A 13,491-nucleotide genomic window follows, 5' to 3' on the forward strand; every position below is an offset into this window, starting at 1 on the left:
GCAATCATTATTTCTCTGAGGATAAAATGCTTTAAAAAAAAAAAAAAAAAAAAAAGGAAAAACAAAATACTCTCTCCAACAGTGTCTATTTTTTCCGGGTTGCTCTTGTCTTATTAGTTTTGGTCTCTGTCTTCCACATCAAGGTTTCCCTCAGATGTGAGGTGTTCCTCGCTCTCCATGCAAGGCTAAGAAGTTAACTGGCAGCTTTGAGCACATGTGGGGGTGTCCGCCCGGAGAGTCACTACAGGGTGATCTTGTAGCTGTGGTCTGGGAAACCCAGTATCCTACTATTTTTAAGTCTTTCTTTTAAGCTAATCATCTTTCAGTGCCCTCCCTGGAGGGAGAGGGTTTGGTTGCCTGAGTACCAGGAAACAAAATTAGGAGCGAGGGCTGGGGCCAGGTGGGCGTGCTTTCCACATTCAGCACACATTTGTTCCTCCACTGCTCCTTTTCTATGCAACACCCGTGTCCTCAGTTGTGCCTGGTGTCCGCCAATCAGAGAGGCTGTTTTCCCCCACTGCAAAGAACCTTCCAGATTTCTTCCGGAGTGGGAGCTGGTATGTGTGAAGTGGAAGAAGGGATCTAAGAATCTAACTGCTTCCTAAATAGCTCCCCTCATCACTCTTTATTTTAGCACCACCCCCACCCCCACCCCTTCCCCAGCAGAGGGACCCGAAGCTGCCAGTTTCTTTGTCTCTGGCAGGGTCCCCCCATCAATCACACTGGTGCTCAGCCTTCCCACGGTGGCCTTGGACTTGGCTTTCCCAGGCTGCCAAGTCAGTCACCACCAACCTCCACTTCTCCCGGCTGTGGTTTCTCATCCTGTTTTTCTGTACAGTGTGGGTTTGTGCCTCTCTCTCTTTCTCTCTCCCTTTCTCCCTCCCTTTCTCCCTCCCTCTCTCTCCTTCCCCCTTCACTCCTCTCTCCCCCTCTCCCCTCGCCTCTTTCCCCCTCTTTCCCTCTCTTCTCTCATCTCCCTCTCTCCCTCCACCCCTGCTGTTTCTCAATTTGATCTTAAATTCTCTTCCAGAAGTTCTAGTGGGGTTTCAGGAGAGAGCAAAATTAGATGCGTATGTTCAATCTGTCGCTGTAACCTGAACTCTCCCCTAAACTTCTGAAATCCAATCTGTTCCTTAAAATGTGGTGTGGGAGTGCTCTGCAGAGCTAAAGAATTCCTCAGTTTAATTTATTCCACAGACTCTGCTGCCTGTGATCAAGGGCTCTGCTGGAATCTGGGGTACGGATGTGGTCTCCCTGCTCACAGACCACTTAAGCAGGAGGGATGAACACACTCAAGGGAACACAGTACAACCCCACAGTCTCTCACCCCAGATCCTTGAAGTCAGATGGGTTTGGGGTTTGAGAAGTTACCAGATTTCAGAAAGGCAATCAAGGGCCCATACCTGACTCATGGTTCTTAGGGCACCTCAGCGGGGCCGCAACACTTAGGGTGTCAAACACACTCAAATTGCTTCAGGGAAATGTATGGATACTCAGAGCACATGGAGTTAAAAGGAAGTTTAAAACCACACATCCATTCAGGACGTGTTTTTAAGCAAACTGAGCTAACAAACCAACCTAGTTTTCAGTTTTGGGATTATTGAGTTGCTGGTAAGGGCTGTGAACCTCTTTAAGTCTGCTTGTTGCTATAACAAAACACATTCTACCGAGTAACTTATAAACAATAGAATGGATCTCTCACAGCGCCGAGGCTGGGAACTCCAGGAGTAAGGTGCCTGCAGACTCAGTATCTGGTGAGAGCTGTTTCCTGCTCTCTGGATGGTGCCTCGTTGCTTCCTGAGTACCTAGGGGAAGGGGTGGGCAACGCCCTATACATCTCTTTTTTGGTACCAGGAATTGAACTCAGGATCTCATGCTTGCCAGGCAAGCACTAAGCCACTGAGCTATATCCCTGCCCCTTTCCCTATATATCTTTTATTCATTATTTTTTTAGTCCTGAGGATTGAACTCAGGCCCTTGCACATGCTGGGTAAGTGCTCCACCACCAAGCTACATCCTCAACCCATTTTTAAAAACTTTTTTTTTAAAATTTTGAGACAGTGTCTTGCTAAGTTACCCTGACTGGCCTCAAACTTGCAATCTTCTTGCATCCACCTCCCAAGTAGCTGGGATTACAGTCATGTGCCACTGTGCCTGGCTCACACATTTTTTGTAAGGTCACCAACTGTATTCATAAAGGCTCCAGTCTCATAAAGTAATCACCTCCTTAAGGCACCACCTCTTAATGTCATCCCACTACCAATTAATTATCAACATAGGAATACGTATGCAGTGTATTCAGTATAAAAATGAAGTCTGCACAAAGTACTGTGGGGAGTGCAGTAACAGACGAGAGGGAGGGGGAACGGCTTCATGGAGGAGAGGATATCTGAGCCAGACGTTAGTAGCTGAATAGGCGCTCACCAGACGGGAAAGAGAGTTATAGGCAGAGTAAGTAGCTCAAGCAAAGGCCCAGAGGTCTGATCCGGGAAAGTATGTCGCTTCATGTCTTGCTCCTGAGAAGCAAACACTAGGCAGCTTAGTGTAGGTTCTTGAGCCAGAGCTCTTCCTCAACAGGATGAATCCACTTCCTCCAACCAAAGGTTGAACTTGGAATGGTGAGAAAAATAGGGCTGCAGAGATTGGCAGGAGCCAGTCATACAGACACAGAGCTCTGTATTTTTGTTTGTTTGTTTTCTTTTGCCTTTCTGAAACAGGGCTTTACTATGCAATTCAGGCTGACCTTGAACTCACTTTGTATTTCAGGCTGGTTTTGAACTCTCAGCTATCCTCCTGCCTCAGCCTCCTGAGCGCTGATATTACAGGTATGTACCACCACCAGTGAGAGAGAGAGCTCTCTGGGAACACCAAGAAGTTTGGGCATCATTTCTCAGAATGTGGGCTCCAAACTCTTTTAAGGACTCCAGGAGGTCAAAATCATTTTAAAAAACAATGCTAACATACTACTTTATTGAGGGGCTGGGAAATTAGCTCAGCAGCACAGCGCTTGCCTGGCAAGCACGAGGTCATTAGTTCGATTCCGGGTACTGGAAAAAAAAACAAAACACAACCCACATTCACCATATTACTTTATTGAGATTTATAATGAGGACACAAAAGCAAAGCGGGGGGGGGTTTAGATAAGAACATACACAATGAAATAGTAAAGTCATTACTTTAATTAATATCCTTGATCCTTGAGAATACACTTTCTAACATTCTGCACGAGGAAATGAGGATTCATGAGGCCATGCCGTTTCCTACCAGAGCACCTTGGTTTTCACTTGGAAAAGTACTTGGGCAGTGGTTTGAGCTGCAGGTGAAACCAGACATTGTTCATGGAATACCACTTTTACTTGAAGGAATAACTGCTCCCTGGAAATTATGGTTATTCACTTTGGGTATTTGGTAGGTATTTTCTTAAAAAATAAATGCAGTGAGCTTGTCACTTCCTGAAAAACAACTGACAGTATTTATTGCCAATGAAAAAGATCTGAGCTTTTGAGGAAAAAATGAAAATGTTGGAAAATTTACACCAGGGTTTGTCATCAGTGGTAATTCAATGATACCACTAATGATATTCTTTGACACTCAACAGTGCTATGAAATGTGTCAATGTTAGGAGGATCTGCATAAGGTGGTGACCCAACATATTCCACAGGATGTTGCAAAATCATGCAGGGGATGGATGAAATATCCACTCTAAATGTGAAAGAAATGGATTTCAATGTAACAGAGTAAAAATGTTCATTGATACTGAAACCACGTTCCACATGGCAACTCATCTTTAAAAAACTACTGCTTGTTGGGTTTTGGTGTGGCATTAAAGAAACTATTCACCATTATCTGAAAGAGGTTAAAGTACTCCTCCTTTTTTGCAAGCATATACTTGTATGAGGTCTGATTTTCTTCATACGCTTCAATCCAAACAATACATTGCAACAGCTTGATTACAGAAGCAGAGCTGAGAATCAAACTGCGTTCTACTTAAGCCAGACAATAAGAGGATTTGCAGAACTGCAGAACAATACCACGTTGCTCACAAAGTATTTTGCTCACAAAAGTCTTGGGAAACTTAGCTATTTTTCAGAGGAAAAAAATCCACTTGTAATGGGTCTGCTTTCCATTTTACGATTAATAAGTATTTTTAAATATTCTCACTTTTCATTTCTAACCTGGTAACCTTTGATAGATATGACCAACATATAGAAGAGCTCTTTGGGGTCCTCCAGGACTTTTAAGACTGCAAAGACGATCTGAGACCAAATCAGTTCGAGAGCCATTACTACCAAGAAGAGCTGGGCAGAACTGAACTAGAGGAGAGATTGTGTTTTGGAAAGCTCTTTCTAAAAGCAGGTTGCAGTGACCCAATCAGGGAGTAAGATGTGCTGAGAAGAGAACAGAAGGGGCAACAGGGACAGGAAAAGAGAAAATTTTTGCAAGGAACACCCCAGAAGCAGAAACGACAAGGCTTGTTGATAACCTACCCTCCCTCACCCACCCACCTGCCGCTTCCTCACAGCACTGATATTCCTTGTAGCGCTGGCTGTCCTGTCTAACGGAATGAGCTGAATGTGTCTCCCCAAGTGGGCCCTTGCATTCTCTCAGCTCAGACTTGTACTTTATACTCTTCTCCATCTGGAGGAAAAAACAAACAAACAAAAAAATAAAAAAAAAAAAAAATAAAGAGCAACTCCATTTTTAGGAGTAGGCCCCAGACCTTGCAGGAATGAAACCAAGTAGCAAATGCTGTCAGTCCCATCGCTAATATGTTTCCACGTCATCCAGGTGCGCCCATCTACCATCCTCTCCCTTGCTCACCTCCTTCAGTCACACTGGCTTTGTCGAGGCTCGGCTGTGCTAAGCATATTCCCACCCCGGCCATCACACTGGCTGTGCCCTCTGCCTGTATTGCTCTTTCCCCTGGGTAGCTACGTGGCCTTGGAAATCTTGTTCAAACTTGTCCTTACTTGACAGAGCTCATTGCATCTCTCTGCAAACCATTTCCCTTGCTGTACCTACATGTTTTCCCCTTATTACTACTGCTTTTTTTATTTGTTTGTTTTTGTTTTTTTGAACAGGGTCTCACTGCCTAGTGCAGGCTGGCCTTGAACTCACTATACAGCCCAAGCTGGCCTCGAACTTGTGGCGATCCTCCTGCCTCAGCCTCCTGAGTGCTGGGATTACACGCATGTGCCACCACACCTGGCTTCTTACTGTGATTTTTTTTCACTCATCTCTTGTTGCATATTGTTTCCCTGCAGCAGTATGTCAGTTCTTACAAATCACAGATGCTTAAAGGCTGTCTGTTCTCCAACACCTAGAATGGGACCTGGCCCAGGGTAAACACTCAACATTTATTCATTGAATACATGAATGAATGATTTGGCACCTACATAAGTTTTTATTTAGAATAAAGTTTGGAAACCACTATTTCCTCAGCAAAACAGTCTGTCTGACACAATCCCTGGTGGTGCCTGGTGTAACAGCTAACTTACTAAGCTCTTCCTTAGTGCTACCCCAAGCGTTTGCTCAGGCATGTTCTTATTACTCTTTCTAGCAATCTACAAAGCAGAAACCATTATCCCCATTTTACCGATGAGCAAACTGAGGCAAAGAGAGACTGAGTAACTTGCTCAGGATCATACATCTAGTTAGTATTAGAGCAAGAGTTTAAACCAAGCAGTTTGGCCAAATGATCCACATTCCTAACCGTCAGTCGTGATGTATGGGTCTGGGAGGAATGTAAATATCAGCACGGAGAGGTTGCGCTAGGATCTCTAAGTGCTTCCAGTTCTGCAGGTCCCTGACTTTGAGGTTCAACCTATTTATAGTATTCATTGACCACTGACTAGTTAGCTAATTAATTTATCAAACATATTTGGTGCCTGGTTAGAACATGCCAAGTGGTGGGCCAGGCATTTCCCACAAGCCTTCTTCACTCCTGAGAAACAGCAGTTATGATGTCCATCTTACTGCTCACGGAGGGTGCAGAACCTACCCAGGGTGAAGAACAAGAGCGCTCTCAGGTCTGCTTCTTCCCGAAGCTCAGCCGCCTTCCGGGTCCCCAGCTTGCTTGCTCCTAGGGAGGCAGGGCTTTCGGGCCTCTGGTAGGAGAAGTCCTGAGGAACTCACTGGGAGGTACGCAGGATGGGGACAGGGTGCAGTTTCTAGTCCTCCTGGGTGCTGTCCTTGTACTAGGAAGGTGTCAGCTTAGTCCAGAAAACCTGGTTGGGAGCCTAGAAAAGGAATAACTCTTACTAAAGGCCTTTATTTTATTTTATTTTTGGTACCGGAAATCGAACTCATGACGTCTCGCTAGGCAGGTGCTGTTCCGCTGAGCTACATTCCGGCCCTATTAAAACCCTTTAATCTTTTTTTTTTCCTTGTCTTTTTGAGACAGGGCTTCACTATGCAGTTCAGGCTGGCTGCAAATTCGCAGCAATGGTCCTGCCTCAGCCTCCTGAGTTCTGGGATATCAGGCGTGCACCACCACGCCCAGCAAAGCCCTTTAGTCTTTTTTTTTTTTTTTTTCTGGTACTGGGAATCAAATTCATGACCTCACGCTTGCCAGGCAGGCGCTGTGCCGCTGAGCTAAATCCCCAGTCCCATTTTTTTTTTGTCTTTTTGAGACAGGGTCTCGCTGTGCAGTTCAAGCTGGCCTCACGCTCACCTTGTAGCCCAGGGTGGCCTCGAGCTCATAACGATCCTCCTGCCTCAGCCTCCCGAGTGTTGGGATTACAGGCGTGCACCACCACAGCCGGCTAAAGCCCTTTAATCTGGACCTTCTCTTCCCTCCAGGCTGCTGGGGCACTGTCAACTACGGCGACATAATTTATGTTTCTGGTCCCTAGGTAATGGACCAGCAGGAGCCTTTGACATCGGCCTACATAGTCCTAAGGACACTTTGCAAGTCGGCATCCCAGAGCGGTCTGAAGAGGCTCAGAAAAGCTCCCTCGGCTACAGCAGGCAAAAGGGCCCAGGTGCAACGAGATCAAATCGAAAGACTCTTCTGCAGGCCCCTGCGGGGGAGGTTGCGATTGGAGCCTGGCTCCAAGGAACTCAGGCCCGCCTGGAAACAAGGCAGGGTCACGTGACACCCCGCCCCCACCCCGGCGGGCAGTGCAAATGGAGTCACAGGCACTGCAATAGCCCGGATTGCAACCGCTCGAGGTCCCCACCCATTCCGTGGCAGGAAGTCCAGTGTTTTCCTAGGGTTTTCCAAGAACGCCCAGAGTGCCGGGCCCGGCCGCGGACTGCTCAGGAAGCCCGGCTGCGCCCCCTGCAGGCGCTTCCCCGCCGGTTCCTGGCTCCGGGTCCCGCCGCGGAGACGTGGCCGGGGCCTCCTTCGCGGTCCGGATTGGGAAGCCAGCGGGCAGGAAGCGCTCCTAAAGCTATCTTTGGACGGGAGAGGGAGAAGAAAACGTCATCCTTTTGTGCTAGCGAGTCCCACCGCGAGCGTCCCCAAAGATCACAGCTCAGTAAAGCACCCCCTCTCCCGCTTAAGGGACCCGAGACCAGCGATCTCCATGCACGGCGGCTCTCAGAGTGAACAGGAGGGGCATGGGAGAGAATATGCACCAATTTTTTGCATTGCTTGTAGCTCCATGCAATACCCACATGCTCCTCTCTTTGATCCTCACGATAACCAGGAGGCCGACACTGTTATTATCTCCCTTTCAGTCGCAAAACGGAGGCCTAGCGAGGTTAAGTAACTTGTCCGTTGTCGAAAAGGTAGTGGTGGCAGAGTGGGATTCAAATCTAGGTCATCGGCGTGGGCCCAGAGTCCTCCCCCTATACTGTGCAGGGCCATGAGGAGGCCCGCTGGCCTGAGTCACCCCGGGAGGGGTGTCGGGGAGAAAAGCCAGCAGGGACAGGGCTCCGATGACTCTTTTATGTGCTGACTTGGCTGGGCTATGGTCTCTAGGCATTTGCTCAAACACTAATCCAGACGGTACTTGAAGGCATTAGTGGATGTGATTACTTTATCAGTTTAGTTTAACTAAGGAAGATTATCCTGGATAATCTCAGTGGGTTTCATTCCATCAGTTGAGTGACTCTTAGACCTGAGGCTCCTCCTCCTCAGAAGAAAGTCTGCCTGTGGTGTCTTTGGGGTTTGGTTCCAGGACCCCCAGAGATATCACAATCAGTGGATACTCAAGTTCCTTATGTAAAATGGCACATCATTGGCATATAACCCATGCACATTCTTATAATTTAAGCAATTTTTTTGTTTTGTTTTGTTTTGTTTTCCGGTACCGGGAATCAAACTCACGACTTTGCACTTGCTAGGCAAGCACTGTGCCGCTGAGCTAAATCCCTAACCCCCAATTTAAACAATCTTTAGATTACTTATAATACCTTCAATATAATGTAAATGCTGTGTAAATAGTTGTTGTACCATATTATTTAGGCAAGAATGAGAAGAAAAATGTACATGGCCAGGGCAGACACAATTCTTTTCAAATATTTTTAATTTCTAGTTGGTTGACGGGCCGGGGATATAGCTCAGTGGTATAAGAACCTGGCTGGTGATAGCAGGGTCCCGAGTTCGATCCCCGGTTCCAAAAGCAAGAGAAGTTGGTAATCTGGAAAGATTCTAGTTGGTTGACTGTGGATATGGCACCCACTGATACATAGAGCCGAGCATACCTGTATCTATATCATCTATAGCTAGGTCACCTATATCTGTACCTATACTTGTATCTGTTATGTGTCAGTATCTGTAGCTATTTTGCAGATTCTGTATCTCCAGTTTCTCAAATTGAACCCTGACTGATGCTGTGGACACTGCTGGGGAAGTTAGCGACACCCCACCCTAGGACTTGGTCCAAGGTAAGTCCCTTGTGAGTCCCTGCCAATGGCCAGCTGCAATCCTAGGAAGAGTGGGGAAGTTCCAGATTGACTGAAATTGTGTTTCCATCACCAACAGGAATGAAGACCAAGAAAGAAATTTCCTTCAGATATTTTGTGAAGGAAGAAATGACGTTTTTGCACCATCAGGCTTATGGTACAAGATTAGTACACTATTGTAGCCCTTGGAATATAAGACTAATTTGTCACCAAGGCACATAAATGTGGGTCTCTCAATATCTCTCTAAATATTCTTTAGAATATTTCTATTGATGAATTATTAATTTTATGAGTTTTATTATACTAAAAAATGAATACTTAACAGGAAAAAAATCACAAAAATAAAGTATTGAGTTTTTAATACTGATATTTATAAAAAAGCATATAATATTTGTATAATATTTAGGTTTATAAAAAAAGCATGAAAATTTTCAACATCGACTGGTTTTTGGTGTGCAAAGTCTAAAAAAGAACATCAGAAATAAATTCCCATATGAACTATGATGAAAATATCAATAGCACTTCACAAAAAATAATCTTTACTTCAATTCTCACACCTGAGGTAGTCTGCACACATGACAGCAGGACTTTCCATACACATGCATCACTTACACTGACCGCACATGTGTTTTACTTTCCTGGCCTTTTTGCAAGCCATACTTGACATCTCAGTGGTCTTGCTGTTTTGTCAGGAGTTTCTTATTATATATACTGTGTGTAGTTAACAGGAATATAAAGGTTCAATAAAATAAACTATTAAATTCTTATGTACTGTGCATTTAGAATAGACATCAACATTTTCACATCAGCTGTGTACCTCCTTACAAAACCTAAAAGATAATATCAGAAATAAATTTCTATATGAACTACAGTGTAAACATAAATGGAACTCTCTACTACAAAAATAAACTTTGGTTCAATTGTCACACCCAAGGCAGTCTTCACACAAGACAACTGCACATTCCATGCACACATCTCACACTGACAGCACATATCTTTTGCTTTTCTGGCGTTTTTGTAGGACATACTTGACATCCCAGTGTTCTTGCTATTTTTTCAGAGGGTTCTTATATAGTGTGTAGTTAACAGGAACATAAAATATCCATAAAATAAATTATTAAATTCTTAATATGTATTGTGCATTTAGAATGGGCATCAACATTTTCATATCAGCTGTGTAGTTCCTTACAAAGCCTAAAAGATAACATTAGAAATAAATTCCTGTATGAATTCCAATGAAAATACCAGTAGAACGCTACCACAAAAACAAGCTGTGCTTGAACTGTCACACCCAAAAGAGTCTTCACACATGACAACTGCATGTTCCATGCACATGTCTCGCTTACACTGACAGCACTTGTGCTTAGCTTTCCTTTCCTATGTGGCAGTCTTGTCACCTTGCTTCTTTTCCTGTTTTGTCAGGAGCTTCCTACTATATTGTATAACATCCACTTAGTAGGGAAATTAGATGCCAATAAAATACAATAGCAAACGTGTAATGAGTGCTTAGGATAGACATCAACATTTTCACATCAGCTGTTTACTTGCTTACAAAACCTAAAAGATAACATCAAAAATAGAAACCTATGTGAACTACAGAGTAAACATAGACAAAAGTCTACTACAGAAATAAGCTTTGCTTCAAATGTCATACCCAAGGCAGTCTTCACACATGACAACTACATGTTCCATACACAAGTATTGCTTACACTAATAGTATGTATGTTTTGTTTTCTTGTGCTTTTTTCCCCCTGTATTTTCTTTTTTTTTTTTTTTCTCTGTACTTTCTTATAGGCCACAGTTAACGTCATTTTATTTTGCTGTTGTCATAGTAGGTCTTTGTGATGCTGTGCCTGCCTGTTCACCTGTCAGCTCACCAGTGTGCTCATAATTATTTTGAATAGTTCCCTGGGCAGAAACATTTTGTTTTTCCTCTGCTGTAAATAATCCCTTATGAGCTGCAGTCTCAGTCCTCTAAGAAAATATCTCCATGACATGTTGCACTTGTTTTTCTTTGTAATTTTCTTTCCAGTTTTTCCTCTTGTAATTGTCTTTGTAAATTATCAAACTCTTTATGCCATTCAGTTTATTACTATATGAATAAGGATCTAATGGCTGAGATTCAGGATAAGTGTCTAAACTGAAAGAATAATAAGTCTTCTCATCTACAAGGGCATATATTTTTATGCCATATTTTGACTTTTCTATAAGTCTTCTACATTCCTGAGAAATCACCATGAGTAGTTTGTGCTAAGTACAGCAGCCCTATGAATGCTTTCAGTTCAGCTAGTGAGGTGTCATACTAAATACATTTTGAATATGGCTATTGGTGCCTACAGAGCTTGCATTTCAGCTTTCTCATATTTCACAGCATCTTGTAGCATTTCGTTTGTTACAGTTTCCAGCATTGAATGGCAGTGCTGGCATTCTGTTCAATATTTTTTTTTTTTTGTTTTTGTTTTTTTGTCTTTTTGAGACAGGGTCTTGCTATGCAGTTCAGGCTGGCCTTGAGCTCACTTTGTAGCCTAGGCTGGTCTTGAACTCACAACAATCCTCCTGCCTCAGCATCCCGAGTGCTGGGATTACAGGCATGTGCCACCACACCCGGTTGATTTTATTTTATTTTATTTTATTTTATTTTTTGTCTGTCCAATATATTTCATCACTGCCAAGAACTTCACTACATTTTGGGACTTAGTTCTAACACTGGATTGTTCCATTTACTGCATGGCCATTTTGCAACATTTTGACTATTCAAATATGTATCTATATTGCTGTTTTCTTCGTCATCTGAGTCAAGGAGGTCTGCATTCCCTGTGTCTGTATGTCAATTCTTGCTCTATTTCACTGTCACAGGAACTTCGGCTCACATGACCAACATCAAAGTCATCATCATCATAAACTCACATCACTCTTCCGTTTTGAAAGCAGGTATCTTACCATAAAGGATCATCTTCATCAACCATGCATGAGTAATCTGATGATTCACTTTTGACCTCCTCCAAAACTTGCAGATTTGGTTTTTCACATGCCACTGTACTGAACTGGGTTATTTCTACCAGAAAAATCAGAAGAAAAGTTTTTAAAAAAAAAAATTCTGGAATGATGTGGGTCTATTAGACCCTCTGTGATGCTGGGGTAAACAAATGGAAAACAAGTTATCTAGAACATAAATATGGGTCCAAATCACATTTTGACACTTTTGCACACATGTACACTCCTTGGTGTTCATCATACCAAGTGGATAAATTCATAGATTGCTTAGGGGAAGGCACTGGGATGCACAGCCAGCTACTATAATGCTAAAGTACAAATTTACAGTAGAAAATGTAAGGGATGGGTTCACTGGAGCCAGGCTTACACTCCAAGGTAAAGACAGAGATGCAGTAATGTGGACCACAGTACAGCAATGGCAGTAGCAGCTCTGTGTCATAGGGGAGTATCAGGTGGCAGATACTATGTTTTATTTACACTATTGAACTGAATTTTCTGACCCACCTTGTGAAGGAGGGCTGTTTATTGGCCTTATTAACAAAGGAAGAATTGATCTCTGGGAAGATAAAATGATTGCCCCAGTGTTCTGTGGCTGGAGAATGACAGTCGTGATTTAAGACCCAAGCTATTTGCCTCCAAAGCTGCACTTCAAAGATCATGTGCCACTGGTTTCTGGCCCTTTGATACAAGGAGATATTTCTGGGAGAGATTTCTTTCTTGGTTAAAACTGAAAGAATATAAGGTAAATCAAGAAGATGAGAGGGAGCAAGGGCATGGGCAAAGTGAAGTTCTCTTGCTGTCTTGACTACTCTTTTCCTTCCTGGCTTTGGAAGAAATTGTATGAAAATCCAATGTCTGGAGCAGTGGCAACCATGAAGCAACAAGCTTACAGATGAAAAGGACAGCAGAGGGAAAGGTAGAAAAATCTGGATTGCTCATGATGTAGTAGAGCAGCTAGAGCTTGCTGTTGGAACTGCCTGCTTCCAGGTTTCTTGTTATATGAAGTAATTGAATATTTTTATTGGTTAAGCCACTTGACAATTTGATGGTCTGTTACTTGTGGCTGAAAGTATTTTTTGACCACTGTCCTGCCATGCTGGAGCTGGGGAATATACCTCCTCTCAACATAAGTGTCTGACTCAGCAGGTATTATAAAATTCGAGGTTGAAAAAATAACTAAGAAACTTTAGGTAATATAGCTATAAAAGAAAAATAGACTCATTGCACTATATCAAAATTAGAAACTTTTGTGCATTGCAGGACATTATTAAGCTGCTGTGACAGGCATGCTTGTAATCCTAATGCTCTGGAGACCGGTGCAAGAGAATCATAAGTTTGAGCCCAACCTGGGCAAATTAAATGAGACTGTTACGGTGGAGACACTGTGTCAACTTGGAGAGTCTAGAGGTTTGGCTAAGTGACTCAGCAGGAAGCCAAGGTACTTACTTTGTATACATCCTGAGCCTGTAGAAGAGGAGGGCATGGAGATTATGTGAGAGCTACATGCCCCTTAGGTGGGGGTAGACTGTTTACAATGTAAGGGAGGGAAAGAGGCTGCTTGCTGCGTTTCTTCCCTTTTGCTCTGGCTGTTTTGCTGTTTGGCTGCCATGCCCCACTTTGCTCTTGTTGTTTTGCTATTTTCTG

At 43.5% G+C, this 13,491-nt stretch overlaps 1 long non-coding RNA gene across 1 annotated transcript; it reads right to left on the reverse strand.

The window, feature by feature from the left end:
• Window positions 1-3,076: 3,076 nt before the first annotated feature.
• Window positions 3,077-7,023, reverse strand: LOC106147919. Its single transcript, XR_001232953.1, has 3 exons — window positions 6,674-7,023; window positions 6,002-6,239; window positions 3,077-4,638 (listed from the first exon to the last, which is right to left on the reverse strand). It is a non-coding gene; the product is annotated as an uncharacterized LOC106147919 (long non-coding RNA).
• Window positions 7,024-13,491: the final 6,468 nt, after the last annotated feature.

This window comes from Chinchilla lanigera, unplaced genomic scaffold (genome assembly GCF_000276665.1).
Source record: "Chinchilla lanigera isolate Chin_1 unplaced genomic scaffold, ChiLan1.0 scaffold00012, whole genome shotgun sequence".
In the NCBI taxonomy this organism is placed as follows: Eukaryota; Metazoa; Chordata; class Mammalia; order Rodentia; family Chinchillidae; genus Chinchilla; species Chinchilla lanigera.